Here is a 17469-nt window from a genome sequence, read left to right as displayed (position 1 = left end):
CCATCCTCGCTCTGGAAGAGGACGCGCTGAAGGGAGACGCTTTCTTTTGCCCATAAAATAAATATTGAATGAGAATATTAACTCGTTAACCTTGACAAGTATTTGTAATTTTCATAAGGGGGTAAACTAGCAGATTCAGCACAAAAAAACTGCTGTGGGGGTTTGAGAAAAGGTACGGGAAGAGGGGCAGGGGGGACGACAACACACAACAAATTAGAGAGAATGAAGAATGCTACTGCATGAATCCTGTCATTTTTATGGGTTGCAATGATTAATTTGTTTGTTGAAATTCTCAATTAAGCCAGGAGGAACTGGCAGAATTAGAAAAGGAGAGCAGAGCACTGTTGTCTTGGCTTGCAAGCACCCTGGGGAGATACTGTAAGGCCCTAACTGATCTCGGGTCATCAGGCCTCTCCGCAGACTTCTCGCACAGCCTGGAGCAGGGGTGTGGCGCGAGTCTTCGGGATTCATTTCAAACAGTCCAGAAAAAAATCTAAATATTTCGTCAGCGCCCCCTGATAAATCATTCTGCCTCTCCTTTCATTTGTCCAGGTCGCCTTGTCAAGGGTAATGCCCTTAAAATGTCAATTGTCAGTGTGAGCCCGCATTTCATTAGATATAAAGTACAGTTCACCACACACAAAAACAGCAGTCAGTCGCGGTGTTATACAGAAAGAAATAAAATATGGAGCTTGCACTTCCCTTTTCCCTGGAGGCCCCGTGCACTTATTATTTGTCAGAGTGACAGATGTTTTTCAAATGACGGTGTCTCATGTGTGCTGAACTTCTACCGAAGCCCTACCGTGAGAGACTGCGGGACGCTATACACCATCTGATGGTGGAAACCTCCATGGACTGAATCCCTCTGCTGCGAGGCTTTCTGCAGGGGAAAGTCCTAACAACAGAGGAAGAGGTTGTCAGGGTGGTCTGCTGAGGCGATCGCAGCGCCTTGCTTGGTAACGGCGGGCTTGGACGTGGACCTCGCTTACGGTGGCAAATAGGCAGCGCCACGAGACTCGGAATCCAGAGTTACATTTTCTTAGCAGAACTGAATTTGCCAAGTGCTGCGAGGTTGTTTTGGTGTGCGCAACAAATATTATTTACAGCACAGACATAAATATTAATACAGACAGAAAACAAATTTGCAAGTAACTCCGTGACTGCTCAGTCCCAGAAACTGAGCAGGAAGAAAGAGGTCATTTTACGATGTGCATTTTTTAACTGTGTGTGGGAGGTAAACACTCAGGTAGCGTCACAGAGCTATAATAGTTTTCCATGAGTGGTTGTCAAAATATGCAGTGTCTACCAGCACAGAGAGGGTCAAAGAGGTATTTCTGCTGCTTTCCATCTCCCCTTTAGCTCAAACCATAACGGGTCGACATGAAGCACACTGCACATGAATTTTAGCACAGATATTTTTTACTGATCAGTCAGAGACACTATACAGTAGGGGGGTTAATATGTATTGGCCACTGCAAGGTTACTTTAACATTATATAACTTCAGAACAACTCGTGTTTTAAAATACACGTACTTGACTTGAGGATATCCCAACGCTAATGTACTATTTTTGTTCCACTAAATTTATGTAACATCTGCAGCACGTTGTCAAGATAGATTCTCTAAATGGAAATGGAATTACCTTTTTTTTTTTTTTTTTTTCAAATGGATTTATTTATGTATTTTTATTGTAGCACACTTAAAAAGAGAGTAACCACAGCAGATGTAGCTGGATCAGTGACTCAGTTAACCCGCCGACGTGTGGGCAAAGTGTTGAGCCTGTGCTTTTCTTTATCACACAATGCATTTAAAATCAAGTACTACACTGTGTTTATATTATCTCTTTATTAGACTGCTTCCACTTTTGCTCAGTAAAGTATTTGTTTACCCCTATAACCATTCTGTAGTATTGGAATCAAACAAAAGGATATATCTTGCACTTTCAAGTGTAACTTGAGAGGGCTGTTCCTGTTCTACATACACTGCAAATTCTCCAAGCGAAATTGCAACTCTTTTATTGTGTTTATGACCATTATATGATTTTTCTAATGAAATCACAGTGTGTTTTCCGGACCGGTGGGTGCTTTTAATAGTGTTGGCCACCTTTCCTTTTTCCAATCCAAGGTGTCCTTTATACAGTATGTACACCCAGAGCAGCCAGCACTTGTGAAGCAAAAATGCTTATTAGTCAAACAGTCCCCATCGGAATAATGCCACGGTCAGCCAGTGGTGAGAGATAACTCTGTGTGGATGACACTCTGGAGCCTATTCTGTAGGGTATCTGCTTTAGTACAGCGCGCACAAACATGATGTATGGACACACAAGCGGAGAAGCGTCATGGGACCACACAATGGAAGAGCTGCGGATGAGTTAGTGTAGCAAGAGCAGTGCTTGCATCGAACATGCTCTCCAAAACAATGACAGTATGTTCTAGTTTCTGTTTCACGGTCCATATGCCCTTGCAGCCTTGATCAAAACCCGGTGGCAAAAATAAAGCAGTTAAAAATGAGCACGGAGTGATTGTAGGTAATGTTAAAGCCCGCGGCCTTGAATCCCTTGAATTCTTGTGGTTATTAACAAAAAACTAAAAAAAAAAAAAAAAAAAAAAACCAACTGATGCCATTTTGCTCTTTTTTTTGTTATGTCCAAATGACTAAGGGCTTGGTTATACAAGAAAGTGTCACAGCGACATTCATCCTGGCTTCTCCAGGAAATAGGTGGTGCTAGAGGCTTGGTCGGGAGTGCTCACAGCTGTTGAGCTGATGGCTAGCGGGCTGGGGAACATGCTACGGCTAGTCGGGTTTATTCCAAATTTCCCTGTACTGGACTGTGAACTCCCACTTGGCATCTTGTTCCCTGCGCTGACTAGTTCGTTTATTTATTGTTATTTGCACATTGTAATGGAGCATCAACAAAAGTGAATAAATGATAAACCAACTTTTCTTTCACAATATACAGCATAAAACAGCACAAAACCCGGATAATGGAACTAAAGCAGATGTGATAGGTTAGGTCAAGAAGCCTTAGGCTTACACAATGGACCAACACTCGAACGAAGAAAGAAATACGAAACAAATAAATATATAAATATGTGAAAAAGATAAATGACAATAAGAAACACACAGACTGAAAAGATTTCACCAAATCAGCAGACAATAATCATTTTAAAATGATTACATATATAAAAGTTAAAAGAAAGACTACCATAGACATCATGAATTAAATCAGTGATTTAAAAAAAAAATTATTTTTATTTTCAAAAGATAGCGAGCTCTTGATCATGTGCACTTTGGCATTTCACATCTGTGCGCCACAATATCTGGCCATGCTTGAATGAAATGAAGAACATTTCATTCAATAAAGAGTCGTTTAGGGGGGAAAAGCTCTGAGCTAGCTAGCCTACTTAACTAGCGTGATCTGTCATCTAGAAAGCTTAGCTTGGTTGCTAGCGAAGCAGTAAGTTCACGCAGTTTATTCAAAAGATGTAATTCATACCATGGCCTTCTCTCTCAGCTGTCTGTAAACCGCGCCTCTTTCGCGGAGCAGTTTATACTCTGACGGTTTGAATGTAACACAGCTAATGAGCTAAATTGGCTTCCTTCGTTTTGGACTCTCTGTTCCCTCTGAGGTCAGCGCTGGCAGGATGGCTTGCTATTGGTAAATGGTGCAAATTTGTGTGCCAGAGTTCACCAAAAACTGACCGGTACGTGGCTTTCCTTTGCCTTACGACAGAATCCAATGATTGCAGTGATTCCAGTGAAATCACCTGATCTATCCACACTTTTTTTCTGTTTTAAATGCTGGCGTGACCCGGCCTTGACATAGTCGGGCTATATTTAGTATGACTTTCATTGCCAGGGCCCCTCAGGTTTAATACAAAGAGGTTTGTCAAAGCATCATATATTTATGTGGAACATTTGCTGCGTATGGGGACGGGGAAAATCAATTTCCCGCCCCTCTAGATAATTGATCATTTTTTCTGAGTGTACTGGAAAGATGACATGCCACGTCTATCATATTTTGAATGGTAGTAAAGCAGTCAACACCTGCTTATCTATCTGTCTGTCTATCTGTCTGTCTGTCTGTCTGTCTGTCTGTCTGTCTGTCTGTCTATCATTCTATCTATCTGCCTGTCTATCTGTCTGCCTGTCTGTCTATCTGTCTGCCTGTCTGTCTGTCTGTCTGTCTTTTTGTCTGCCTGTCTATCTTTTTGTCTGCCTGTCTATCTTTCTGTCTGTCTATCTTTCTGTCTGTCTGTCTGTCTGTCTATCATTCTATCTATCTGTCTGTCTGTCTGTCTATCTGCCTGTCTATCTATCTGCCTGTCTGTCTGTCTGTCTGTCATTCTATCTATCTGTCTGTCTGCCTGTCTGTCTGTCTATCATTCTATCTATCTGTCTGTCTGTCTGCCTGTCTGTCTGTCTATCATTCTATCTATCTGTCTGTCTGTCTGCCTGTCTGTCTGTCTATCATTCTGTCTGTCTGTCTGTCTGTCTGTCTGTCTGCCTGTCTGTCTGTCTATCATTCTATCTATCTGCCTGTCTGTCTGTCTGTCTATCATTCTATCTATCTGCCTGTCTGTCTATCATTCTATCTATCTGTCTGTCTGTCTGTCTGTCTATCTATCTGTCTGTCTGTCTGCCTGTCTGTCTGTCTATCTATCTATCTGCCTGTCTGTCTGTCTATCACTGTCTGTCTGTCTGTCTGTCTGTCTGTCTGTCTGTCTGTCTGTCTGTCTGCCTGTCTGTCTGTCTGTCTGTCTATCATTCTATCTATCTGTCTGTCTATCTGTCTGTCTGTCTATCATTCTATCTATCTGCCTGTCTGTCTGTCTGTCTATCTGTCTGTCTGTCTGTCTGTCTGTCTGTCTGTCTGTCTGTCTGTCTATCATTCTATCTATCTGCCTGTCTATCTATCTGTCTGTCTGTCTGTCTGTCTCTATCTGCCTGTCTATCTATCTGCCTGTCTGTCTGTCTGTCTATCATTCTATCTATCTGTCTGTCTGTCTGTCTGTCTGTCTATCTATCATTCTATCTATCTGTCTGTCTGTCTGTCTGTCTGTCTATCATTCTATCTATCTGCCTGTCTATCTGCCTGTCTGTCTGTCTATCTTTCTGTCTATCTATCTGCCTGTCTGTCTGTCTGTCTATCATTCTATCTATCTGTCTGTCTGTCTGCCTGTCTGTCTGTCTGTCTATCATTCTATCTATCTGTCTGTCTGTCTGTCTGCCTGTCTATCTTTCTGTCTGTCTGTCTGCATGTCCATCTTACATTATCTAAAGTAATATCAGCTGCTTTTCCGTATCCCCACAATGAAATATGGTAATGTATACAGCAAGAGAAAACATTAAGGAGGAACAAGGTTGTGTACTTTACTGATTTAATTCCTCATCTCCACTTAACAGTCTCTAAGACACCTTATCATTAGCCAGTAAACCTTCTCAAAATAAATCCAATCCCATAAATCTACCTCTGAAGGAATCTGATACTTTTAAAAAGTGACAGCGACTGACCTTGAGATTTATTTTTGTCACACCAGAAACTGTCTCCCTCAGCAACGAGAGATGTGCCTGTCCAGATGGTTTTGTGTGGCATCGTCTTGCTAATTGTCAGTGATGCCATCAAAGGGATGTAGCAGACCTGACAACTTAGCTGATGAGCAATAAGATGAGTATGAGGGGGGAAATTAGAGCCAAAAACATGTGACAGCTATTTTGTGCAGCCTACCTATGCTTTTAAGCACTTTAAATCGTTTGGCTTCCTTTGTTTCCTGCATTTGTGTCAGACTAGAATAGAGCAGAAAAGAAAGCTGTTATTATTAAACCGGGGTTCAAAATAGTCATTACTGTGTAATTATTATGTCTAACTACATTGTGCAAGCTAAAAATGTCTCTGAAAATATAATAATGTAGAAGGAATAGGTGCATAATAGCATTCCGTATTAAGTAGGCCTCTGGAAACTGTCTCTATGGTAATAATATGTTACATGCTTTTTGAAGCTATCACCTGTCTAAGTTCACTTTAAAGTTGAATAGGCTGCAGCGCAGCAGCACAGCAGTGCGTCCCCGGTGACCGTAAAACATGCAAGACAAAACATATGACACAGGGGATGATCCTGACCTGAGACTGACATGTGCTAAAGTACATTATAGTCATTGCCAGGATAAAGGTCACATTGACTCCTGTTATAAATTGGACGGGACAGCTCCAGCATACATGGAGTGTCAAGTGTGAGGAGGTCTGAAAGAAAATCCCTCGGATGTTTCGGGACACACACACACACACACACACAGGCGGACAGATAAAAGTGTCTGCGTCTCGCTCTCACTTGTGATTAGCACGCTTAATCATCACATTAAAGGAAAAGTCTGCGCTAAGTTCATCATATAATGGAGATGCAGGGAGTGAGATGCAGTCTTAGGTTTTTCCGTCTTCACTTTAAAACCCGCTAGTGGTCATCGAAATCATTCGGAAAGGTGGGACACAAGTCAAAGCTCCGGGTTTGTTGTTGCTACTGTTTATGCGCTTAATGATTAACTTCACAGCTTCAACTATTCCGCTGCAGAAAAAAAAAAAAAATATATATATATATTTACGTGTTTGTTTGAGGCGTAATAGTCTTTTGACTAAGAATACCCTGCATGGCACAGCAGCAAGCGCAAGAGCAGACTTTTGCTCTGAGATACAAAGGGAAACAACTTGAAAGGAAATAAGCAAATGAATGCAATGCCTCATTAGGCAGGTTTTATTTGACCGTAGCCAATTAGAGAGCATCTGTAATTTAAAACAGTCAACCTAAAAAAAGACTCAACAAAGAACACATTTCTCTCATGGGACTTGAATCCTTTGCCTTGTTTTCATTCAAATGATTTTTTTTTTTTTTTGACATTTTCTATTTGACCGAATATAAATTATCCGCAGAGAACACTCAAATTCAGAGATATGCAGATAGTCAGCCTACAGTAGGAGTTTGTAAGTTGAGATGAAAGAGCAGGGGGCCTGAGAGATTTGGCTGAGGTCAAGGTTGTGCGCTGATGTGCTTGGCCTTGCTCTTGGCTGACTTTTGCCGCCGCCTCGTGATCAATATCTCTCCCTCTGTCTTAATCAACGACCCGCCGAAGTATTCGCGGGCTGTTGCCTTAATGACACAAAGGCGCGCTTTGAAAAACAGAGCCGCGGCCCGGGCGAGACTGACAGCTGGTTTAGCTATGAATCACACCTGAGTGCAGATTAACGTGGCAGAGACAGCAATGAAATGCCGATAGGAGGAGGTAGATTCGGAGGCTTGCGTGAGTGATCCGCATCAAAAGATCCGACCACAACAAGAACCCGACTGCTTACTTTGCAGGGGGAGCCTCGTGAAAAATGGTAACACCTGTATTGCTTATACTGGTTGTTAAGCATTGGAATAAAATTTTGTGCAATATGCATAACCAAATGCTGGAATAATGAGCCATCTGTATGTATGGTCCCTTCCTTGGAGATGCCAAGAACGGCACCATCTGTGATGCAGCTACCAGCTGTTTTCCTTCTTATTACATGTTTATTAAAAGCTGAAGTTGTCCTCTTCAAGAAAGGGAAAAGAGAGCATGGGTGGCAACGTTGGTTATCTGATTGCCTCCATCTCCATTAGAAAACAGACTTGAGCTCTGTTCCTGGACCTTTTTTAAAAAATGCACAACCGGTTTGAACAGAACAGAGGGAGTGCTAATTAAATACTCCCTCTTTTTCATCAGCGACTCGCAGGAAATTAAGAGAACAAACACAAGATTGACTGGCAGCAAAGCAACAAACATGAAAGAGGATGAATGAATCTATTCCACCAGGACCGGAAATAAATAAATAAATGATGTCACTTACCCCACCTTCACTTAGCCCTTTTGGTTTGTATTTCCAAATCCCACAGCGGGGTTTACGCATCTTTTCTATTTGCATTGTTTTCAATTTTCAAAACCTATTAGCAAGATATCGATCGACCACAATTGAGCATTTATGCACAGCAGGCAACCTACATCCCTCAAGTCAGAATCAGATCACATCTCCCATAATTGAGGGTGGCAGAACTGCAGACCACCCTCTGCAACTGTCAACAAATTTCAGGAGCTCAAACTAAGATGCGTCAGGGATGCATCCTGCACCGAGTGATGGACACTGAGAAGGAGAACTGGAAATGTCCATCAGCATCCTCTGCCATGTGCTGAACAAGACAGGTCAGGTCTGAATAGACACTGACAAACCCGGGGTGGACACACTGTCAACACAGACTAGAGCAATACCAAGGGACAAGTGACAGGCTGCTCTGATGCCTTACCTAACTGCAGAGCGCGCACGCGGGGAGGCAAAAAAAAAAAAAAAAAAATAGTGTGCGGCGGATTGGACACCCACGTGCACGCTCGTCCATATGTACAGACAGGCCTCACAGCCCTAAAAGGGAGATTAAAGAAACTTCAAAGGTAGTGTTGTCAAAATGCAGAAGACTGCACTGTATGTTAATGTGTGATGAGAATTGCAACTGCAGAATGTGGTCTAAAATAGCAAATTGATATTTCTGACAGTGCATCCATTTCTGAGGTTAGTGTGTTCGCTCTGCTCGGTGCTCAATAAAACAAACAAAATGCCCTCTCTTTCTGTATAAACAATTACCTGCCATAGATTGTAACCTTATTGGATCGAGTGAAATGTTTGAAATAAATCATTAAAGGCACTGACAGGGCATTTATCTTCACTCTTGCTTTAATGCTCTGTGCACAACACAGTGGATGAAGTCAGTCAAGGGTGTTTTTTTTTTTTTTTTGAGTAAGCTGGGCCCCAGCGTGCCTCAGTGTGTGTGCTTGTAAGAGCACCGTTGCGTGTGTCTATCCTCCTGTGGAGCCATGTTCTCAAAGCTCTTCATTTTGAAATCAAGCATGAATAATTAAGCCATTTCACAAGGCTGCTTTAACGATATATTACATGAGAGGAAATAGGTCAAGCAGCAATGTTAGAAAGATTGTTTGAATGGGTGTTACTGGGTTAAAAAATACGGTGAACAATACTTCCCTCCCTTCATGCCCCATATGCTGTACTTACTCTGCGGAATGACTGACAGCCCCAGCTTTCGACTAATATTCCTACAGATATGAAAGCCTTTTCTTACAAGCTTTGTATTTGCCGTGACGGTTAGGGTTACATCTGGGTCACAGTGCCACTCCACCTGAGATAATACATCGGCTTTAACCCTACCACGGGAGGTGTTGCTCACTTGCACACAAAAGGCTTCGACAAGCAAAACAGACAATTACAGTATTGTGTATGTGTATTTTTATGGCTGTTTTTTTTTTTTTTTCCGCGTTTTCAAACTTTATTGCTATCATTTTTGACAGACAAGAACGGATATTAAGAGAATAAATTCTTTGAAATGAGTTTGCCGCAGCACATGAAAGCGCAGCGAATAATTACATTACAATTATTGGAGAGAAATTTCTACTGGCCATAATGTAGGGAAATAAAAGGTTCTTATGATATTAAACCATCACAAACACCAAATTATATAAATACAAAGTTCTAGTTTTAATATTTTCTATTATTAGTCAGTTTAAGCCTTTGCAGTATATTTAGAGAGCATCAAAGGTTTTTTTTAAACATTACTTACAGGGGTCCCCGAGGCTTCCTATAGTGGACGCGTCCCACCTCACCTGGAATAAAGAATGCCTCCGCTAACATCAGAAGACATTATTATGCTTACCCCTTTCACTAACCAGTTTCCTAGGGGAAACTTTTTTCTTTATTTTAATTTTTATAGCAACCATAATTTATGCGTCAATAAAAATTACACATAATTACACGTCAGTGATGTGTGTACAGGAGAGAATACCACTGTATCTCGAGTAAAGATGTGACCTGAGACCAGTGCCTAGCTTATGTTACTCCCTGGGTCCAACATCTTTCTTGTGATATTCATTACTTTGACAAACACAGCAGCATTTTACCCTAAACAAGAACCAACAACAAACACGTTTTTCTACAATGGTCTCCACAGATGCGGGACAGAAACATACTTCAATCTGATTTATTTACAGTTGTTGTTGTTTTTTTTGTTTTGGCCACTTGGGGCGGCACAACAAGCCACAAAGGCAACATTGATATATCATTACCTTATAAAGTTGAAATGCCTGACTGGTTAGCAAAGAAGAGCTTATTTACACATCTGCTTTGTTTTTTGCTTTGTTTTGCTCTCCACCTACTCCTGAGGAAAATGTCTTGGTCTTTAGCTGCTAAACGCTCCACTGTGTGTTCGCGGGCAAGTCGCTAACAGTGTCCGTCAGCCATTTGATGCGGGGAAGGTAGTGTACAGTGGGTTTAGAGCTTTTCCGCTGAGAACCGAATAGGTTTGAAACGTCTGCAGTCAACACCGATGAAACCCGCTGAGAGTGAACCGAAACAGTTAGCTTGCAGGCTGTAAAACCAAAACACTGAGCTGAAAGAAGCTAAAATGCTCTATGTGGGTGCGTCACTAAGAGCGAGCCCTTTGATTTTACACGTAGTCATCTAACCCATAGTTTATATAAAATAATGAACAGAGCAGCTTTAATAATTAACTATATCAAAAATCTAATCTTGCTTTGATAAGCATACACTCCATACATCGTACAGTCGGACGCAGGTCGCGACCGACTTGCGCAGTGTGACGCGCAGTGAACCTGCAAGATCGCTTGTTATGGCACAATTTGCGGGTACTGTTACACACATTACATGCACATACGGTACGTGCCAACCATAGCCTTTATCTTTCAGCTGATACGTTCCGTGATGCACAAAAAGCCCGTGGCGGTACCAAATCAAAAGTAGTCAGAGAAATAATGGAATAAGAGAGGAGGCAGTGTGAGGTATTAACACCTGTCAAGAAGAGAACGACAAGTACCCGCTTGTCAACTACCAGTACTAGGTACAAACAGTGCGACAATATCACAATGGTGTCGGCGTCTCTGTAGTACACTGTAAAATTGTGAAAAGGAGTAAGTTCTGACTGATGTGAAAAAAATGCTCCAATGATCTCTGTCGTCTGTTACATTCAGCCCTGAGGACAAACACGCTGAGTCCCACAAAGCTTCTTTAACTGTGCTTTCAACAACAACAACAACAACAACAACAACACTCACATCGGCTTGCTCAGCCTCACCTACTTTCAACTAAACTCTGTTCTTCTCTCACATGACGGGACCAAACGCTACTGTGTGTACAACCAGTAGTACCCTTTGCATCTTGGTGTTTTCGAATAAATTTAAAAATCATTTCTTACAACCTGTAAAATTTTTGTTTGTTTCTGGAATCGTCTCAGTGCATCTCATCAAAAGTCTGCAACCAAGGCATCATCTCAGGATGTGTAAAATGATATTTGTATCTGTTTACATGATCACAGATGACTCCTTGTTTCAGGTGATTTTTTTTATTTTTTTTCTTAAATTTCCCAACCATGAAACAAGCTCATGTTAGTCTTGCATTATTATTTTTTGCTGCAATGTAGTCCTGCTGATGAAAGTTTTATTTTTAACCGCCTGTCAATCACACAACTGGAAACTTGACATATTTTTTTAGACATCCTCTGAATTTATAATAGCTCTTTGTTTTTAGCTTTGGTAAGTTTTCACAAGGATTACATGAATTACGTCTCAAAATCAAGCAGCTGCTTTTGACTGTATGCATATGTTGTTGTTCCACTTTGAAATGATTAAACCAAACATCAATTACAGGCTGTCCATTGTACATGAAATTTCCTTTTAGGATTAAAGACAGGTTTGGATTTCCTAGACCATTCTCCTTTTTATCGGGACTAGAGCATTATAATTAGACTTCCTGTTGTCAAACGACTGTGTAACTTAATAGTTCAACCACATAATATGAATGAGGCCAGTGTTGTGATATTGAAAACAGACCTAGGTTGAGTCCAGATTTTGCTCAAATTGTGTGGTTTTTTTTTAAATGTTGATCTCGATCCGCAGAGCGTTTGTAGATCTCATAATGTCAGCAGGCCTGTGAAGTCTCTAAGACTGAGCTTGTTTGAGTTCACTTTGAACTCACTCTGCTCTTGCACATCGCTGTCTGTCAGTTGTTTGCCGGAGTCTGTTGCCTCGTCAGAATTGGAAATGAGTCTAAGATTCCTTTTTCTTGATAATGTTTATATGGTAAAGCTGTGTGTATTGAGTAATTATTCGGGCATTGTTTCCAGAATCACAGCTCTGACATGGAAAAGAAAGTGCCCATAAATCGTGTTAGAGAGTTTGTTTAGTGTTTGCTAAACCATGGGGCTATGATGAACAACCAGGCAATACAGTTGTTTCAAAACTTTGGAATTCCTGCAAAGATAAACTGAAAATCTTAAGACATTTCTCCTTCACTTGGATTTCCTACAATGCGGCTTTTAATCACTTGAGCTGTGTGAGCTCAGATTCAACCAATTAGATGTGTTTGAAATGTTAGAGAGTTGTGAAAGACGGACACAAATGTCAGAGAAGAGCTAAAACGAAATAAGACTGCTTAATTGCAGTATTGCCCTCCATCTCATTGCACTGGTTGAAACCAAAGTAAGGGGAATACGAAGGCTCCCGAAAGCACATTTTGTCATGGAGAAACGTGAGCAATAAAACGTGAGAGGGGGACAAACTTTTTTGGCATTAATAGGTTTTTCGGCCAAGAGGCTGTAAACGCAACACATCATCCCCTTATGAAGACGCTGTGGCTAAAATATTAGCCAACGGTTTCGTAATTACACAGATGTAGGTCCGGTGTCCACTCTCCTCTTAGCTCTGTTTTGTTCTCTTTCGAAAATAAAAAATTATCTGGCTGCCAAATGCTCCAGCACCTTTACTGGCTGGTTGCTAACTTTGTCTGTCTGCCATGTGGTGCAGGACAGATATCGCACAGTGCGTTTTTTTAGGGTTTTTTTTTTTGCTTTTTGTTTTTTTGCCAAAAACAGCTGCCTGTGGCGTCTAGACAGGACACCGAAGAAAGCGGTGACACTGAATGAAAACATTAAAGCGGCTGCCTGTAAAACCAAAACAGTGAGTTAAAAGTTGCTGATACGCTCTTTAGAGCTGAGGGGAAACTGCAGAGACAAGTGATAATTCTCTGTGGGTTGCTTATACAGTAGTAGTGTTTTTTTCTAGTGATTTACCTTAAAACTCTGGAGTAGTATCGACTTTGAAATTACAAGACAAAAACCCAGTAAATCATTTTAGCTGCAATTGAGCCCGCAGGCCTATATGCTGTCATGGTTTCCCTAATAATGCACATTTTAGTTGCATAGGTTACATTTAAAGCTGGAGTTCCAGAGACTAACATCACGCGGTCTGAAACTCCTGAGAGCTTTCTGTTTCGTCGTTCCGTTCTTTTATCCCAGGTTCCGACGCCGACTGTGTATATCAGACATAGCATTCAAGGTTAACCTGAAACTCCCCTCCAAAAACTGTTTGTCTCCACCTCTGAACTGTCCACAATAGACCGTGGAGATGAATTGAACTCTCTCAAAGCCAAAAAAGATGAGAGGTCAAAACTCTGGCTGCTGTCAAAAGACAATTTCTGGAAACACTTTGTTGACGATAAATAAAAGGCTGATTTTTTTTGTCGACACTCCAGAAGTGCCGTGGGTGACTTCCAAGGAATGTGGGCATATTTTCTGTTTCAGAGCTGAATGGAAATTGATCTTACATGGGTGTAAAAGCTCAAACAAACATTCAAAGAATGCACCAACTCTGCTTCCCGTTCTTTGTCAGAGACGCAGCTCCAGTTCGTGATGAGTGTGAGATAAAAGAGTCACTTATCTGATTTCAGGCTTTGGGAAACATCTGCTTTTCTAACTGGGAAGATTTTCCAATTTTTTTTTATTTTTGCTTTTTGTTTTTTTGCCAAAAACAGCTGCCTGTGGCGTCTAGACAGGACACCGAAGAAAGCGGTGACACTGAATGAAAACATTAAAGCGGCTGCCTGTAAAACCAAAACAGTGAGTTAAAAGTTGCTGATACGCTCTTTAGAGCTGAGGGGAAACTGCAGAGACAAGTGATAATTCTCTGTGGGTTGCTTATACAGTAGTAGTGTTTTTTTCTAGTGATTTACCTTAAAACTCTGGAGTAGTATCGACTTTGAAATTACAAGACAAAAACCCAGTAAATCATTTTAGCTGCAATTGAGCCCGCAGGCCTATATGCTGTCATGGTTTCCCTAATAATGCACATTTTAGTTGCATAGGTTACATTTAAAGCTGGAGTTCCAGAGACTAACATCACGCGGTCTGAAACTCCTGAGAGCTTTCTGTTCCGTCGTTCCGTTCTTTTATCCCAGGTTCCGACGCCGACTGTGTATATCAGACATAGCATTCAAGGTTAACCTGAAACTCCCCTCCAAAAACTGTTTGTCTCCACCTCTGAACTGTCCACAATAGACCGTGGAGATGAATTGAACTCTCTCAAAGCCAAAAAAGATGAGAGGTCAAAACTCTGGCTGCTGTCAAAAGACAATTTCTGGAAACACTTTGTTGACGATAAATAAAAGGCTGATTTTTTTTGTCGACACTCCAGAAGTGCCGTGGGTGACTTCCAAGGAATGTGGGCATATTTTCTGTTTCAGAGCTGAATGGAAATTGATCTTACATGGGTGTAAAAGCTCAAACAAACATTCAAAGAATGCACCAACTCTGCTTCCCGTTCTTTGTCAGAGACGCAGCTCCAGTTCGTGATGAGTGTGAGATAAAAGAGTCACTTATCTGATTTCAGGCTTTGGGAAACATCTGCTTTTCTAACTGGGAAGATTTTCCAATTTTTTTTTATTTTTTTATTTTTTTTTAAATCAAATATATGACTTCAGTTCCACTTTAAGTTTATAACCCTGTCATCAAACTCGGTTCAAAGTTCACAGACATTAATTAAGTTGTGTTGTCTACATCCTCAGCATGTGTGCCGCATATTTCCTAGAAGCCACAGGTCGCTCATAAAAAAGCACTAACAAGACATGTGTTTGTCACATTTTGTTACAGCGGAGGAGCACAGTTACGTGAGCCAGGTATGAGAATTGCAACCATGTGAGGGAGGAAAAGCTCGTCAACACTCGCGGGATGAGAACTTCCACCATATGCAGGCGGATCCGCCATTGAGGCCGATGCGTGACCGGCGGGTAAAAAAGTTTGGAATGCAAGCGCCGGTCAGGGAAGTTCTTCAGAAGCAGTGTGATGAGCAAAGGTGTGGGTGAGTCAGTGCGGCGGTGCAGATGACGCAAGGATGCAGTAGGAGTGAGCAGCGGTGGAGAGAGGCCGTTGGGGGAGAGATAAGGTGAGGTGGTGTTGGGCGCCAGCGCAACGCCTGTCACCACACGCGCATGCTTTGTGTACACACCGGGTGTTAAGAGCTGTCAGGCGGGTAAGGATCAGGCTTGATCTGAGCCGTGATTGATCGAACAGGTTCAGGTGGAGTTCACGGGAGGTCTCTGGTATCATTGCCAAAATGAGTGACAGACACAAAACAGGGTGATGGAATATTATCAGGAAGCCATTTGTAATGTGGGGCGAGCCTGAGATCTCTGAGGGGGTGTTGTCTCTCTGAAATGAAGTCATCCATCACCTCGACTTCATATTTGATTAGGTCACGAGGAGCTTTTAAAGAGAAAGAGAGGCTCTAGCATTGTGCTCGCACAAAATGATAACCGAAGGTAGAGGCTGTAGCGTAAAAACCCAGTACAAAGCCAATGTTCCAGAGTTTCCCAAAGTGTGAAATCTATACTTCAGGATCCAAACCAAGCGCCAACCCTATAGAAGCATTTCACCACGGCAGGGTCATTTAAGCTAACAGTGGATCCTGTCTATGTTTCCTAAAACCTTATTCCGTACACAACTGCAGTCAAGCAAAAAGTATTTTTCTCGCTGAAAAGTAGCGGAGTATTAGTATGAAGTCTGGCAAAAATGGGAATCCAGCAGTACCTGGAATTCCGGAGGTAAAACACCTGAGTACATTCACCTTCAGGAAATAAGATGAAATAGAAATGACTGGTTGAATAAGCGATTACTCGGTGGACAGAGACAATGAACTATTCCGATCTATTAAGAGATTTTTCAAGCAGAAATGCCAAACATTCTCAGGTTTCAGCTTCTCAGCGGTGAGGTGAATATTTAAAGATTTTTGGTGCGTTGGTTAGGGAAATCAATCAATTTGATGACATCACCTTGGCCTTAAGAAAGTCGTGAAGGGCATGTTTTCATTATTTCCTGACAACTTATAGACCGAACCATTTATCAGTGGCGGAAAGTAGCAAAGCACGTCAACTCAAGTACTGTACTTAAGTACAGTTTCGACGCACCGGCACTTTTCGTGAGTATTTCCATTTTATGCTGGTCTGTGCTTCTACTCCACTGCATTTCATAGGGAAATGTCGTGCTTGTTACGGCACTAAAGCTTTAGTTACAAGCTACTTTGCGGGTTCATCTAATTTAATGCAAAATAGAATCAACAAATAAACAAAAGATGTGTTGGTACAGACTGAGCCGCCCAGTAGTATATGAAGTAGTTAAAATGAGCCCCACCTTTACCAGTTACGTCATTAAAGTGATACTGCGTGCACATTAATCCAATAATGATTATAATTCAGTAATATTATATATTGTTTTGGAATGAACCATTTTGCACAATGAGTACTTTTGGTACTTTGAGCATATTTGATGCTAATACTCCTGTACTGTTACTTCCGTACTTGGAACAGAGTCGTTTCTATCGCTATTTTTGCGTAAGTGAAAGTTCTGAGCACTTCTTCCGCCACTGCCATCCCTCGGTTAATCGAGAAACCAGCTGGCCGGTGAATCGGTATCGGAAATAATGATCGCCCGCAGACCTAGATCAAAGGGCGGAAGGTCGGAAGCGATGCCTTTAATTTAAAACAATGCGAAAGCAATGGGAGAGGGAAAAGAAGGGGGACAGAACTGAATGTGACTTGATGCGCGTCGATGGCTTTGACTGTGCATGCAGCATCTTTAAAGTGTATGGCAACCTAATTCTTTGCACTGTAATTCTGCATTCAAATGCTAGTTGGCAACTGCAGTAGGCCTGTGGCAAATATGGCATATTTTTCCCAATCATAATCATTTCAGGTGGTTGAGGGAAAAAAAAAAAAAAAAAAAATCAGACACACGTAGTCAGGTTACACTCCTGACATGTTGTTTCTGGTTCGTTTGAGGAAATCTGTATCCGGTTGCGTTTTCAAAACAAACTTCTTCGAGCTTGAGCGTAATTATCTCGGCTCCCAAATTACATTCAGGGTCGGGGGAGGGGGGGGTCAATGTACCTTGTTTTGTGTATGATTCCAGCTCAACCGCAGAGCGAATAGATCAAAATCTGTTTTTAAAAGTCACATGTTCCGATAAGCAGGACCCCCCCCACCCCCCCTCAGCAATGACCAACCTTCGCGACTGCGGCGGTTTCATTAATATCTGGTTAGAAATCTTACAAACTTGGTGTC

At 41.6% G+C, this 17469-nt stretch overlaps 1 protein-coding gene across 2 annotated transcripts in view; it reads left to right on the top strand.

Annotated features, from left to right (window-relative positions):
- Positions 1-17469, top strand: part of LOC120803316 (teashirt homolog 2) — a 101134-nt gene that overhangs the window by 43972 nt on the left and 39693 nt on the right. Inside the window, exon 3 of one of the 2 annotated variants that reach the window (XM_040151663.1) lies at positions 15005-15296. The exons of the other annotated variant lie outside the window; for it this stretch is intronic. The gene's annotated coding sequence lies outside the window, so the exon portion shown is untranslated. The remainder of the gene's footprint in view (positions 1-15004; positions 15297-17469) is intronic. 2 annotated transcript variants of the gene reach the window in all.

The sequence above is a fragment of the Xiphias gladius genome, chromosome 18, assembly GCF_016859285.1.
Source record: "Xiphias gladius isolate SHS-SW01 ecotype Sanya breed wild chromosome 18, ASM1685928v1, whole genome shotgun sequence".
NCBI classification, from domain to species: domain Eukaryota; kingdom Metazoa; phylum Chordata; class Actinopteri; order Istiophoriformes; family Xiphiidae; genus Xiphias; species Xiphias gladius.
The sequence above is the reverse complement of the archived record's forward strand: the minus strand, read 5'-3'. Positions and strand labels throughout refer to the sequence as shown.